Source organism: Thunnus thynnus, chromosome 19 (assembly GCF_963924715.1).
Source record: "Thunnus thynnus chromosome 19, fThuThy2.1, whole genome shotgun sequence".
NCBI classification, from domain to species: domain Eukaryota; kingdom Metazoa; phylum Chordata; class Actinopteri; order Scombriformes; family Scombridae; genus Thunnus; species Thunnus thynnus.
This window is the reverse complement of record NC_089535.1, coordinates 11,946,444-11,959,782: the sequence shown is the minus strand read 5'-3', so window position 1 is coordinate 11,959,782 and position 13,339 is coordinate 11,946,444. Positions and strand designations below refer to the sequence as shown.

The window sequence follows — 13,339 nt, the reverse complement described above, 5'->3', positions numbered from 1 at the left end:
TTAGACCCCATTCGTCTCACTACTGTGTGAACTGTGTCCTCCCAATAGTTCCGGAGTTTGCCTGGTCCTCCCCTGGGTGTCAAGTTTTTGATCAGGACGCGCTCGCCGGGTTGTAGTGCTGAACTCCTTACTTTTGTGTCATAGTACCTTTTACTCCTTTCAGCAGCCTTTTGAGCATTTCTGTTAGCAATGGCGTAGGCTTCCTCCATACCTTGTTTCCATTTCTCCACATAGTCTCGCTGGTCACTGGAGCCTGATTCTGTGTGCAGTCCAAAGAGCATATCAACTGGAAGCCTGGGTGATCTCCCGTACAGAAGATAGTATGGCGAGTAGCCTGTCACTTCACAACGTGTACAGTTATAAGCATTCACCAGTTTGTTCAAGGACTCTTTCCAGTTTGATTTCTGTGCATCAGTCAGTGTCTTGAGCATCTGTAACAATGTCCTGTTCATGCGTTCCACTTGACCGTTCCCCATCGGATGATAGGGCGTTGTCCTGGACCCAGCCACTCCGCTGAGTTTCTGTAACTGACTGAACAACTGATTCTCGAATTCTCCCCCTTGGTCGTGGTGGATGCGAGAGGGGAAGCCAAACTTCAGGGCGAAATCATTGAAGATTAGGTTGGCAGCAGTTTTCCCTGACTTTGATGTGGTGGCGTATGCTTGAGCAAAACGTGTGAAATGATCAACAAGGACAAGGATGTACTCATATCCGCCTTTGCATCGGTCAAGATGGAGGAAGTCAACGCATATCAACTCAAATGGCTGTGTTGTCACAATATTTGTCAAGGGAGCTCTTGTGTCATGGCAGGGTTTTTTCTGTTTTAGACAAGAGCAGGCTTTAGTCACATAGTGCTCGATGTCTGATTGCATGTATGGCCAGAAGAAACGGTCACGTACTAGGGATACTGTGCGATCAGCGCCTTGGTGACCCATGTTATTGTGCAACTCTTCCAACACCTTTCCTTTGTATCTTTCTGGCAAGACTAGTTGCTCACGGGCAGTGGTAGTTCTGTACAGAACGCCATCATCATCTATTGTCAATTTGTCCCATTCCCTGAACAAGCATTTCGTCTTTGGACTGAGCTCTCTCAGCTCCTTAACTGGTGGCTTGGAACCTGACAGTTTGCACTCTAGCACAGGACAGATAACTGGATCAGACTCTTGTGCTTCTCGTAGCTGTTCTTTTGGTATGGGGCTGATAGATGCAGTGGCTGGCTCACTTTCAGCTGAAACTGACATGGATACAGCCGTGAGTGACCAAGTTGCAGGGGACTCTTTCTGTACCTCAACAGCTTGGATGGCAGCAGTGATGGTGTTAGGTAGCAGTTCCTCACAATATTCTCTCATTAGTGACTCTACATCCAGCGGCATTCTCGACAAAGCATCAGCATCACTGTTCTCCTTCCCTGGTCTGTACTTGATTGTAAAGTGGAAATCAGCCAACTCTGCAACCCACCTGGAAGTGGTTGCGTTCAGCTTTGCAGTCGACAGGATGTAGGTGAGCGGGTTGTTATCACTATACACAGTGAAAGTTGGAGCATAGTACAGATAGTCGCGGAACTTGTCAGTGATTGCCCATTTTAAAGCCAGGAATTCTAGCTTGCCTGCATGGAGGTGATAGTTCTTTTCAGCTGCCGTTAACGAACGAGAGCCATAAGCAATGACTCTAAGTTTGCCATCTTGGTGTTGATACAGTACCGCTCCCAAACCTTGGTGTGATGCATCAGTGTGTACAATGAATGGCTGAGTGAAATCAGGGAAACCCAACACTGGTGGATGGAGCAGGCAGTCAATCAAATGTTCAAGTACCTGTTGGTGCTGATCTGTCCACTTGATCAGTTTATTTGAGGGCACAACATGACTCACTTTCTTTAGTCTTGTTTTTATTTCTCTGCTGTTGACAGAGACTTCATCTGTGTCTGCTTTTAGGAGCTCATATAGACAGCTGGCTTTTCGTGAAAAGTCTTTGATGTACTGCCTGTAGTAGGTGAGTAAACCAAGCATTTTCCTGAGTTGGCCCACAGTCTGAGGTCTGATATCTTTTAGTGCTCTAACAGCTTCGAAGTCGGCTGGATCAACTTTACTGCCCTCTGCAGATACTATTCTGCCCAGGTAGCGGACCTCAGGCTTGAATAGATCACACTTACTTGGCTTGAGTTTGATGCCATGCTCTCTGAGACGTTGCAGCACTTTTTGTACGTCATTCACATGGTTGTCAAAGTTTTTACTGAAAACCAGTGTGTCGTCCAGATAAGGAATGCAGATGTTATCCCGAAGCCCTTCCAAACACTCCTCCATACAACGTTGGAAGGCCGCTGGGGCATTCATGAGGCCGAAGGGGATGCGAATCCACTCATAAAGTCCCCATGGGGTAACAAAAGCTGTCAGTGGTCTGCTTTCTTCCGACATAAACCCCTGGTGGTAAGCTTTCCCCTGATCTAAGAGAGAAAACCAGGATTTACCACCTAAACTGTTCATGATGTCTTGGACCCGAGGGATAGGCTGACGATCAGGATGGGTCTTCCTGTTCAGGTCTCTGTAATCTATGCACAGCCGAAGGGTGCCATCTTTTTTTCGCACACACACAACGGGTGAGGAGTATGAGGAGTTTGACTTCCTGACCCAGCCTTGTGCTATTAGGTCGTGGAGGTAACCCTTCATTTCCTGGTACAGGGGGCTAGGCACTGATATATATGTGCGTTTGACAGGTTCAGTGTCTTTGAGGGAAATGGTCATATGCAACTTTTCAATACAGCCGATATCACTGTCTGACTTTGAGAAGGAATGACACTCTTCTCTGAGCATCTGTTTCACTACCTGTCTCTGATCCTCACTAAGGTGACTAAGATCCACTGGTGGATCCCACTGTTCACTGGCACTACTTGTGGGCTTCATGCTGGTGTGACTCACTGTGGCTGGTGTTGCAACTTTCTCAAATACCTGGGCGGGCAGGACTGTCATAATGGTTTGTACTGTGCCAATTAATGTGCGCCCTGGCAAAACAATGTCATGGTCAGTTGGGTTAGAAACATCAATTGTGATGACTGGGAATACACCTTTCCTGACTCTGACTAGTGTGTCATAAAACTCAAGACCATCTGGCCATTGTGGGTTCAGGTCTGGCTGAAACAGCATGGTCATGTCCTCTTTGAAAGGCTGTGTAGCTACACGACAGTTGATTTGGATGCTGCTGTGTTTTGAAACTGCAACCTCCTCTTTCTTCGTTTTTACTGCATACTCATCTTCTTGCTCTGCGCTAACAGCCTGTATGAAAGCTCTCACTTTGTTTCTTTTGAGGCTTGGGAAAGCTTTCCTCACTGTGTGATACCGTTTAGTCTTTTCAGTCTTTGTCAGGATGTGCTCAATAACATTGAAACCTATGATGGGATGAGACAGGTGCCAGCCTTTCATTATAAGCACTGGAATGATCAGTTCTTCTGCTTGGTCAGTTTCAGAGGCTAGCCGGAAAACTGTTTCAATCCATCCCAAGTACGGCATTTCAGTTCCGTTTGCGGCAGTCAATGTCAAGTCATCATGTGAGTCAAGGATCTCTGAAACATCTCTCAGTCTTGTGGTTGGGAAGTATTCCTCTTTCCATCTTTCATCAATTACCGACACCTGAGAACCTGTGTCCCATAGAGCTTGCAGGTGGTGGCCATTTAGGTAACATTCAACGAGACACTGCCTGCCAACTAGCGAGGTGACTTTGCGGGGGTGGCCAACTCGAGGTAGGAGGGGCGGAGTATCAGCAATTTTCCCTTTGCAGGAAGCCTTTCCACCGGCGCTTGGCAGGTGAGTGCATTTTCCTTTATGCTCAGCCCAGTTTTGGTTTTGACATGTTTTGGAACAGTACAGTGTCTCTTTGCAGGATGAACATCGTTTCAATTTGTCAGGTGAGTCTGCACTGCCACAATTTGCACATTTCTGGGACTCTTTGCTAGTCACGGTTAGCACCCGTCCCGTGGTGGTAACCATTCCCTGTTTAAAGGAGCCTCCCTGGATGGTCTGATTCCTCTGATTTTGCATCCAGCCTGAAAATGTTCTCCACTTCCACATCGGTAGCAGTGCATGCAGCGTTCATTCGCTCCTGTCTGCTGGCAGACAAAACATCTCCGTGGAGCACGGACAGAGTGATTGGTGTACTGATTCGGTCCATACTGTGGCCGCATTGGAGCAGATGTTTGAGGCTGGTTGTAGCTGCTGTAATACTGCTGCGGTGAAACAGATGGCTGAGGGTCCCTATCTGGCCTAACTGCAGGTGGGGCATAGGACTGTGGCTGGAACCTAGTCTGATATAAAGTTTCTTTGATCTGGGCTATCTCTGCACTGAGACCTTTCAGAGAAGCTACACCTGTCTTAAGCTCTTGTATCTCTGTTAACAGTTCTGGGGAAATCCCTGTTTTGGTTTCCTTCACAGAGCACTTAGCAGGTGACCTATCTTCTGACTGCACTACACTTACACTTGTGGCTGACTGTTGGTTGCTAAGCTTCCTTTTGTTTCTCCTTTCAGCCTCATTAGCACAGGCAACATTTAACCTCTCTAGCAGAAGCTCATCTGAGGTCTCAGTATCTAATAGGAGAGGCTGCATGTCTATCCTGATACTTTCATTCTGGAGACCAGTAAGTAGTGTGTGTAAACACATGCGCTGGACTAACGCTGGATCATACTTAAGCCCTGATTCTGACTCTTGGGAAGCAAACAGTACTTTCTGCCTCAAATCTAAAACTCGCATGAGGAAAGTCTGAGGAGTGTCTTTGCTGTTCTGTGCTTCAGAAGCTAGCTGCTTGTAGAGCTCTGTGGCGCTCTTTTCTTGGAAGTGGGAGCGCAGGATGCGTCGGAGTGTGGGGAGAGTCAGGTGGGGCTTTCCTTCCAAATAGCTGCGTAACTGTGAGCCGGGAGATATAGCTCTAATTACAGCATCTACTATTTCTATTTCAGGATAACCTCTGTTCAGTCCATTCTCAATCTGATGAGCGAGGCTAGAAAATGTCAATTTATCTTTCTGGCCTGCTTCGCCTATTTGACCTGAGATTTTGAAATCTTTGCGCCAGCATGGGCTCGGCTGCTGCAGCTGAGCACTGACCGGGGGCTGCATACTGACTGGTGGGCTGACAGTAGGTTGGGCCTGGCACTGAGACTCATACCCAGCAGCATTAACAGGGATGGACTGCTCAGTTTCCACTCCTTTACGTTGCGTTACAGTTCTCTGCTCCTCTATTTCTCTCTGAGTCCCTGCCCTTTCCACATTCTCCTCAGTTTGTACTGCTCCGTTATCCGTGCCCATGGCCAAACCTGCAATTTTGTCTTTCAGCAGCAACAATTCTGACATGCCGACATCTTCTAACTCTGCCACTTCTTCTCTTTCAAGATACTTCATTACATGAGTCACTAGTGATATGCGGGACTTTCCTTCAACATTTTCTCTCCGCTCTCCTGAGATGTTAAGAAAATCACAGACTCCAAGCAAATTTTCTCTAGTCAGGGTATGTAGTTCTCCTACAACCTCTTCCTGTAGCTCTTCCAAGGCTGTCATCATGTCGACAGGGCAGGAGCAACTTTTACTGTGCAGGAGTTGACTCTGAACTGGATGGCCTTTAATGTCCCTGATGATCTCTGACTGGCCTCAGGTGACATGTACTTAACCACCAGCTTCCAGCTCTCCTCGAACAGCAACACATTCCTCACTACCACCTGCCTGGGTTGTATTGTGGGGGATTTAGCTACCACAGGATTCGGCCGCCAGGTTGTGGACACCGGACATCCAAGGAGCAATCCCAGCGGTGCCTCCAAAATGTTACGCCCCTGAAACGGGGAGAAATAATCACAAGAGTGATACGGTAATGTTTCTTCAGTGAGAGCGTTTACTCGAATGAATAATTGAACATATACACAATCTACAAATAAACATAGGCTACCCTGCTTAACAGGCTGGTTACAGTAGCATACATACCCTATTCAAGTTACACAAATATTCAGTATTTCTTTGAGACATAATTCCTATTCTCTCTACTGTTACTGGTAAATAATATACTGCTGTAACTCAGTAACCTCTCATAACCTTATAAAAATTACTAAATAGACAATATAGAAAAACTGTGTAAAATACATTTACATATGTAGACAATTGGATTCACAAAATGGCGGAAGCAATTGGCTTAGCTACGGGTTGAACTCTGCTAACAAGCGGGAGCTAGCTCGCCAGACACTTTACCATACTCGGCAAACTTTACTTTAACTCACTTGAAATGTTACACATACATTCACTTGACACTCAAACATATTAGAAAATGTATTACAACCACCTTAATAGTGTCAAATGCCGACAACATACCTGAAACGGGGAGAAATAATCACAAGAGTGATACGGTAATGTTTCTTCAGTGAGAGCGTTTACTCGAATGAAGAAAACACCGCGAGTTCCCCTGGATACGTGGGTGGAGACAAAAGCAATCGATCTCACGCTGGTAGATTAAGACTACTTTGCTGATCACTGATAATACCATTATAGCTGAACCTCTGACAATAAAGGATGAAATGAACAATGAATTAATTAAAGACCTTTTAAAATTTTAACCTCTTTTGACATAATGAATTCCTACTTTTTTTTTAAACCCATTTTAAACACATCTTATAAATTGTTTCTCATGACTATGATCTTTTTAACCTTATCACAGCATTTTAAGTGTACTGTCCTTTTTAAGCTTGTATGGTCCTTTTAGTGCATCATTCTTTTAACTTATCACATTTGCATCATGATTATATTAATATTCTCATGCCTGTTGCTGTTCATAATGCTGTAAATTGTTCTTGGAAAAACACATTTTTAAGTTCTTTCATGATATATAAATATATGTATGTATTACATTTAACAGAAGTATTACTGATCAACAACACTAAAATGAAGCTGTGTGCGTGAGCGGGTGTTTGAGAGAAAAGCTGTGATTGCCACTGAATATAAAGCAGCACGTTTCTTACAAAGAAAAAAATGTTTTCTTTTTTATGTTTTGTTTCTCTCTCTCTCTCTCTCCTTTTTCTAACACCATTGAACCTAAAGGGCACTTTATAGATCACTCTGAGGTCATGTCGCCTATTGTATGTCTTGTCATTAACTTGAATGTGATTCTTTTTTTTTTCATTCAGAGCACTTACCTGGTGCAATATAAATAGTCTGTAAATCTGGGCTGCTGCTAAGGTAGAAAAAGTTGACAGAAGTGAAGCAGAGACTTCACACCCTTTAGTATTCTGTTTTTTTTTCTCTTTTCTCTACCTTCTCCTCCTCCCTTGTGTTTCTTCCTCCTGTGATCCCACCACTCAAACTGATTCAGTAAAGATTAGTCCCTTTTTTTAGAGGGTTTCTTTTCTTTTTTTAATGAATGACAGAAAATATCACTTTTGTTAAAGATTCCACCACTCCCTGCAACTCTTTGTGGTTCATTTAACTCCAGTCAAAAATAAAAATGAAACTTCTCAGAATGTGTTGTTTGAGTTCATTGAGACTGAGACCTTTTATTTTCCTCATACCAGAAGAAGAAACTTTGAGGATTCATAAAAATATATAGAATATATGTAGGTAGATTGAAAGCCAGTTATTATGGCATGACATGGCATTGAATTAGGTACTTGCTGAAATTTTAAATGATAATTTTAACTACACTTATACTAATAACTATAAACCCAAATTACCCCAACAGCCCCTTAATTAGTCTTTTGCTAATTCACCTAAATATAGGCAATTATTGCCTGTTCATACTGATCTAAACAAACCTTTGTGCCTATATTCAGTGCTGTTTCTACATTCAACCATGTCTGACTGAAAATGTGCAGAAATACTATAATGCTACTAAGTGTAGCAGTTCTATAGCTAGGAATTTGAACATGCTTTTACTTGTGCCAGCATATTTGTTTCACAGGAGTTTTTTTTTTTAAAAAGTAGTTTTTTTTTTTCATTCATCCACATTACACTTGGATTCTTTAAATTCATTCATTCATAACCTTTATTTAAGCTTGAATCATTGAGATTGCCCTCATTTACATTGACATCAAGTTAACAATAGCACAATAAGATAAAACACACACATAATACATAAATAGTTGGTAAAAGACAGGCTATTAAATCAAAACAATTATATGCTGAGATACAATGATGATCCCAGGTCATTGTTTTAAATTGCACAATTGCAAGGGTGTGCTGAAGTTTATTCCAGGAGCTTGGGGCACAAGAACTAAAGGATAACTTTCTCATTTCAGAATAGACACGTGGAGTTCAAGCCAATCATTAGAACGTGTATGATAAAGACTAAGGTTCCAGTTCAGTAACAATGTAATGTAGGGTGGTAGTTTCCCAAAAAGAGCCTTACAGATAAACAGATACCAATGCTCGTTGCATCTTTCAGACAGAGAAGACCAGCCAGCCTTGTTATATAGGATACAATGATGAGTATGATAACTATCACCTGTAATAAAACTAAGGGATGAGTGGCATACAGAGTCTAGGGGCATAAGTGTGGAGGCAGAAGATTGCCTGTAGATTACATCACCATAAATCAGAACCGGCATGAAAACCGCTTTGATCACCCTCTTCTTACTACACATTGGAAAGTCTCTGTTTCTGTAAAAGTAGCTGACTTTTGGCTGCAGTTTAACAACAAGGTTGTGCACATGATATTTGAATGTTAATTTCTTATCTAGCCAGATGCCAAGGTATTTATATTCTGTCTCTCTAATCAATGTTATATCTATTTATAGTGGATATATGCAAATCATTATGAGCAATATTTCTAGAACATCAAGAATTTTGTTTGCATTAAGAACATTGAGCTTAATGAATGCATCTTGAAGGACATTGAAGGAGACACAACTTTTCAGTGGCTAATTTTACAGAGTCAGCAATACAGTACAATATGGTATCATCTGCGTAAAAAATAAACATGACAACCGTCAAGGGGAGAGGCAATATTGTTGATATAAATCGAAAATAGCACAGGGCCTAAAACTGATCCCTGAGGGACACCTTTTACAATTGGCAAGAATTCAGACAGTATTTCCCATTTTCAAAGCTGACACTGTCAAATCTTTGCAGAAGGAGAGAATGATCAACTGTGTCAAAAGCTTTCGACTGATCAACAAAAATGGCAGTGCAATGTTTCTTTATATCCAGGGCAGATACTATATCATTTATAAATAGTGTGGGGGCTGTAATAGTGCTACGCTTTGCTCTGAAGCCAGACCGGTGTGGGCTTACTACACGGTTCATTGAGAGGAATGCTTTAAGTTGACTATTTACCAATGATTCTAGGATCTTTGCCAGGCAGGATAGCTTAGAGATTGGTCGATAATTATTGAGGTTACTTCTGTCGCCAACCTTATGTAAGGGAATGACACGTGCTGATTTCCAGGCTCTAGGAACTGTGGCTGTTGAAATAGAGAGATTAAAGATATGTGTTATTTGATCAGTAATGATTGGAGCAGCTAGTCTCAGGAAGAAAGGTTGTAGTTTATCCTCTCCTGTTGATTTCCTGGTATCCAATCAATCCATCCAACCTCAGCATAGTTTCCTCTCATCCAACATTTGTCAATAAAATCAATTTTCAGAGGGCCTGTCCTGAAAAATTAGTGAGACTTACAACTCCCTGTCTCTTTCTCTTTTATGTATGTGTGTGTGTGTGTGTATGTGTGCACATGTCGTGGTGAAGGAACCTCAGTTCATTCACATAGGCAATCTAGGAGTTATCAGCTCCAAGGACAAGCAAATAAAAGCCACCCTGCCAGTACGGGGACATTTTATCAAGCCCTCTTACCTCGATCCAGGCACAAACAGACCAACATTCCACCTGTTTGAAAAAAAAATTGTCACAAAGTGCATAAGAGAGTAAATCTGTGGTGTGATCTTTTGCATATAAGTGGACTTAAATGTCAACATAACTGTTAATTGAAGTTTTATTTGTTCATATGCAAAGAAAATGAATCATAAGAAAGTTCAAACATATTTCTTTGGTTTCCTGTAAAAGATAAGCCAGTTCTAGTAAAGATGAGGTCTAACGGTTTGATTTTTTACAGGCTATCAGTCTCTTAGAGGCCTTTGTTTCGTACACGTCACAGCACTGGCCCTGATGAAACCCTGACTGGAAGTTAAAGACTGCTGAAGCTTACAGGTTGGACTAGAAGAAAAAACATTAGATACTCTAATAATTAATGTTTTCAATTCTAATGTGATTCTTCTGCTAAGTTTCTATATGTGCAAAACCTTTAAAACCTTAATTTTGATGGTCATTCTTTAATAATATCGATGTATCATAAGACAGGAAAATCTCTAGTATTATTACAGTATTTTAAGACAGACAGACTCTGTTGTGTATTTTACACAACAGAGTTTCAATGTGCAAAACCCAATGAAATTATCCTTGTGAGTAGGATTTTTTCCTTTTGATTTCTTGTCAAAATGTAGCATTGTATTGAGTATCTGTTAAAGTACAGTGACTTGGATTAATTTATTGTGGTTTAGTGTAATTTAGATGATTAAGCTTACAGGTGATTGCAATATCCATGGTTTGGTGTCTTAAATAAAAACAAACATTGAGAAAGAACAGAAAGAGTAAATTACATTAAAGCAGTGTGGTGCAATCACAGTCATTTTTTCCCTGAAGGATCTAGAGTCCGACTTTTTAAAAAACCATTCTTACTCTTCATCATTACAGTGCATCGATCATTTTTTGTTGCTATTTGTATAATCTTGAGGAAATGACCACACACAAAGTTGTGATGCTCTGACAAGCTCACTGTGTGATGTGCAGTGTTACCCAATTTAATAGACATTAACAGATATTTTTAATTTCGTTAGCTGTGTGAATAAATTTAGGAGTGTAACATTTTAAGTGTTAAAGAGTTTTGCAAATTGAAACTCTTGTGAGCCAAGGTGATTGTAAAATAATGTAATTCCTAATAGCTTCAGTAAGTGCATTAAAACCTGTCTTTTCCAGTTTATCATAGACAGATATGTATAGTAACCTGTAGTGTAATGGACTGTGTGTAACGCTGCAGAGGGTGAAAACTGAGCAGAGTGACACTATCTGACCTCTAGTTAAAGGGATGCTATTTCATAATCTGCCCTATAGGTGACAGGATTAATTATGAAACTAGTCCTTGGGCACATGGCTAGTTAGTGCATCGATTAACTATTTTTTACCTTTTCACCAGTAAAAACTTGCACATTTACTATTTACTAAACTTGCACATTTACTATCTGAAATATTAAGTATATATGTGTAGAGCTGTAGTGAGTGATATGAGTTTGACAATAGAGAAAGCAGTTTTTCTTTAACAGTTTTTGCTTAGATAAAGACAATGAGGATTTGAACATAAGTAAAAAACAAATGACAAAAATGCAATTGTGTTAAGTCTTTGGCTTGTTGTGATATTTACTTCACGAGTGTCTAATTTTACTTCTTATACTGCCTGCTCCTTGTGCACCTCCTTCACTTTCTGGCCCCCACAACTCCACCAAACACCCACATTATATTTAATCTATTTTTTTATTCGTCAGGTACCATCACCTACAGCATTCAGCCCAAAAGCATTAAGTCTGTCACATTCAGCTCATGGTAACTTTAAGTGCAACCTTGGTTTTAAGGCCCCATTGCCACACCAGGGCAGTTTTTTGGTCTCCCCCTACTCCACCCCTCACCCTCTACCTCTGGTCAGGGTCGATCAATACTTCCCCTGTAGCTTATCACTAATGTGGAACTGGCTGTTTGTCCAATGCCTGCTCTGTCTACATAAAGACTTGGACAGGGGGGACAGCAGCAAACCCAAACGCACCACGGATCACCTCATGAACCTGCAGCTCCGGGACGCACTACTGGACTTTTACTGTTTGGAAAGACTCAGAGACAAAGACACGTCAGTGCGAGAAGGAATGAGCAGAGGAAAGAGAGTATCTGGTGGAAGGGAGAGCATTAGACTGACCACTGGGTGTGAATGAATGAAAAAGGGAAGAGGATCCACTTTAGAAACTTGAGGTGAGTTGATTATCATCATGCAACAGGTTTGAAATCTTTAATATTGTTTTTATTAGTAAAACGAATAAGTTACGGAATACATTTAGCAAATATAACGATTAGAATTTTTTTTTTGTGCCATGATAAGTTCAGAAATGTTATGTAAAATATTTATTTTCAATCCACTGTGACACAGAGTCTGAACCAGCTGCATTTTCCAACCACACATCATGGAAAAAATAAGGCAAAATGTCAGAAATGTAGAATGAATTGGTGTTATCTCACTTTCCCACTTTCTACCATGCTCCTAATCACACACACAAATGCACACAGCTGCACTCATCCCCACAATCAGTAGAAAAAAACATGACTGGACTTTGTTCATTTTGGGCAAACAGTTCAAACAGTATTCAGCATTCAGCATTATTTTTCACAGTTTTTTTCTATGGTTTTCTGTACAGTTTCAGTACTGTTTTATTTTTATCTAGTAATGGGCTCAAGATCGAAGAGCTTCATGTATCATCATAAATCATAAATTAGTGTGATTTCAGTTTTTGTTTTTTACTGCTCTACTGCAAAACACCCCACTCACACTCATCTTGCTTTCTTCTAAACTGTATTTTCTCTTTTTCTCCTTCTCTATTGCTGTTTCCATGTCACTAAACTACTTTTCTCCTTACTTTACCAGGTTGTGGATCCACCACGTCATGTTAACAGCCATCCTTCACCAGTAAAACCCCTGTCCTCCAGAGCTGTGGAGTGTGACAATGGTGTTTGTGTCCTGTGTATCAAACGCCATTATCACACTAAATAGCTACAGTGTGAAAAGGACCTCAGTGTTTTCCTCCGTTTCCTGGTTTGCCTGGTTTCCTCTTTTGTCATTTGTTTGTTTTGTGGCTTCTGTATAATCTTTATTTCAGCATTTCTTTTTTTTTGCAGATTTATAATGGTTTCCTCTTACATACTATAAAGTCTGAAAATGTGTCCCCATATGTGAGTCGTATCCATAGCCTGGGACATTTTACACCACACGGGAGGGGCAGGGATAAAAATAGACATATGCAGGGTGTTGATTCATCATACATGATGTTGAGCCTCTGAGTGTGACCCACTTACTTTTACATTTGAGGCGCTAATTTGCTGCTGGACACCTTCTCCTGTAAGCACAGATAAGAATAGACGTCTCATTTGTTTTCATGCTGCAGCCACTTCTTGTGTTGTCATTCAAACTTTTTCCAAAATGTAAACAGACCATTTAACTGAAATGATTTTTTAATGCTGTATTGTATGACTGCCTTCGTCTATGCAAATGACATCAATAAACAGTGCTTGTTTTTTGTCTG

The 13,339-nt window shown here is 41.2% G+C and overlaps 1 long non-coding RNA gene across 1 annotated transcript; it reads left to right on the top strand.

Moving 5' to 3' along the window:
- Positions 1-11,357: 11,357 nt before the first annotated feature.
- On the top strand, positions 11,358-13,337 carry LOC137170512 (uncharacterized). The gene is made up of 2 exons (XR_010924622.1): positions 11,358-12,017; positions 12,685-13,337. It is a non-coding gene; the product is annotated as an uncharacterized lncRNA (long non-coding RNA).
- Positions 13,338-13,339: the final 2 nt, after the last annotated feature.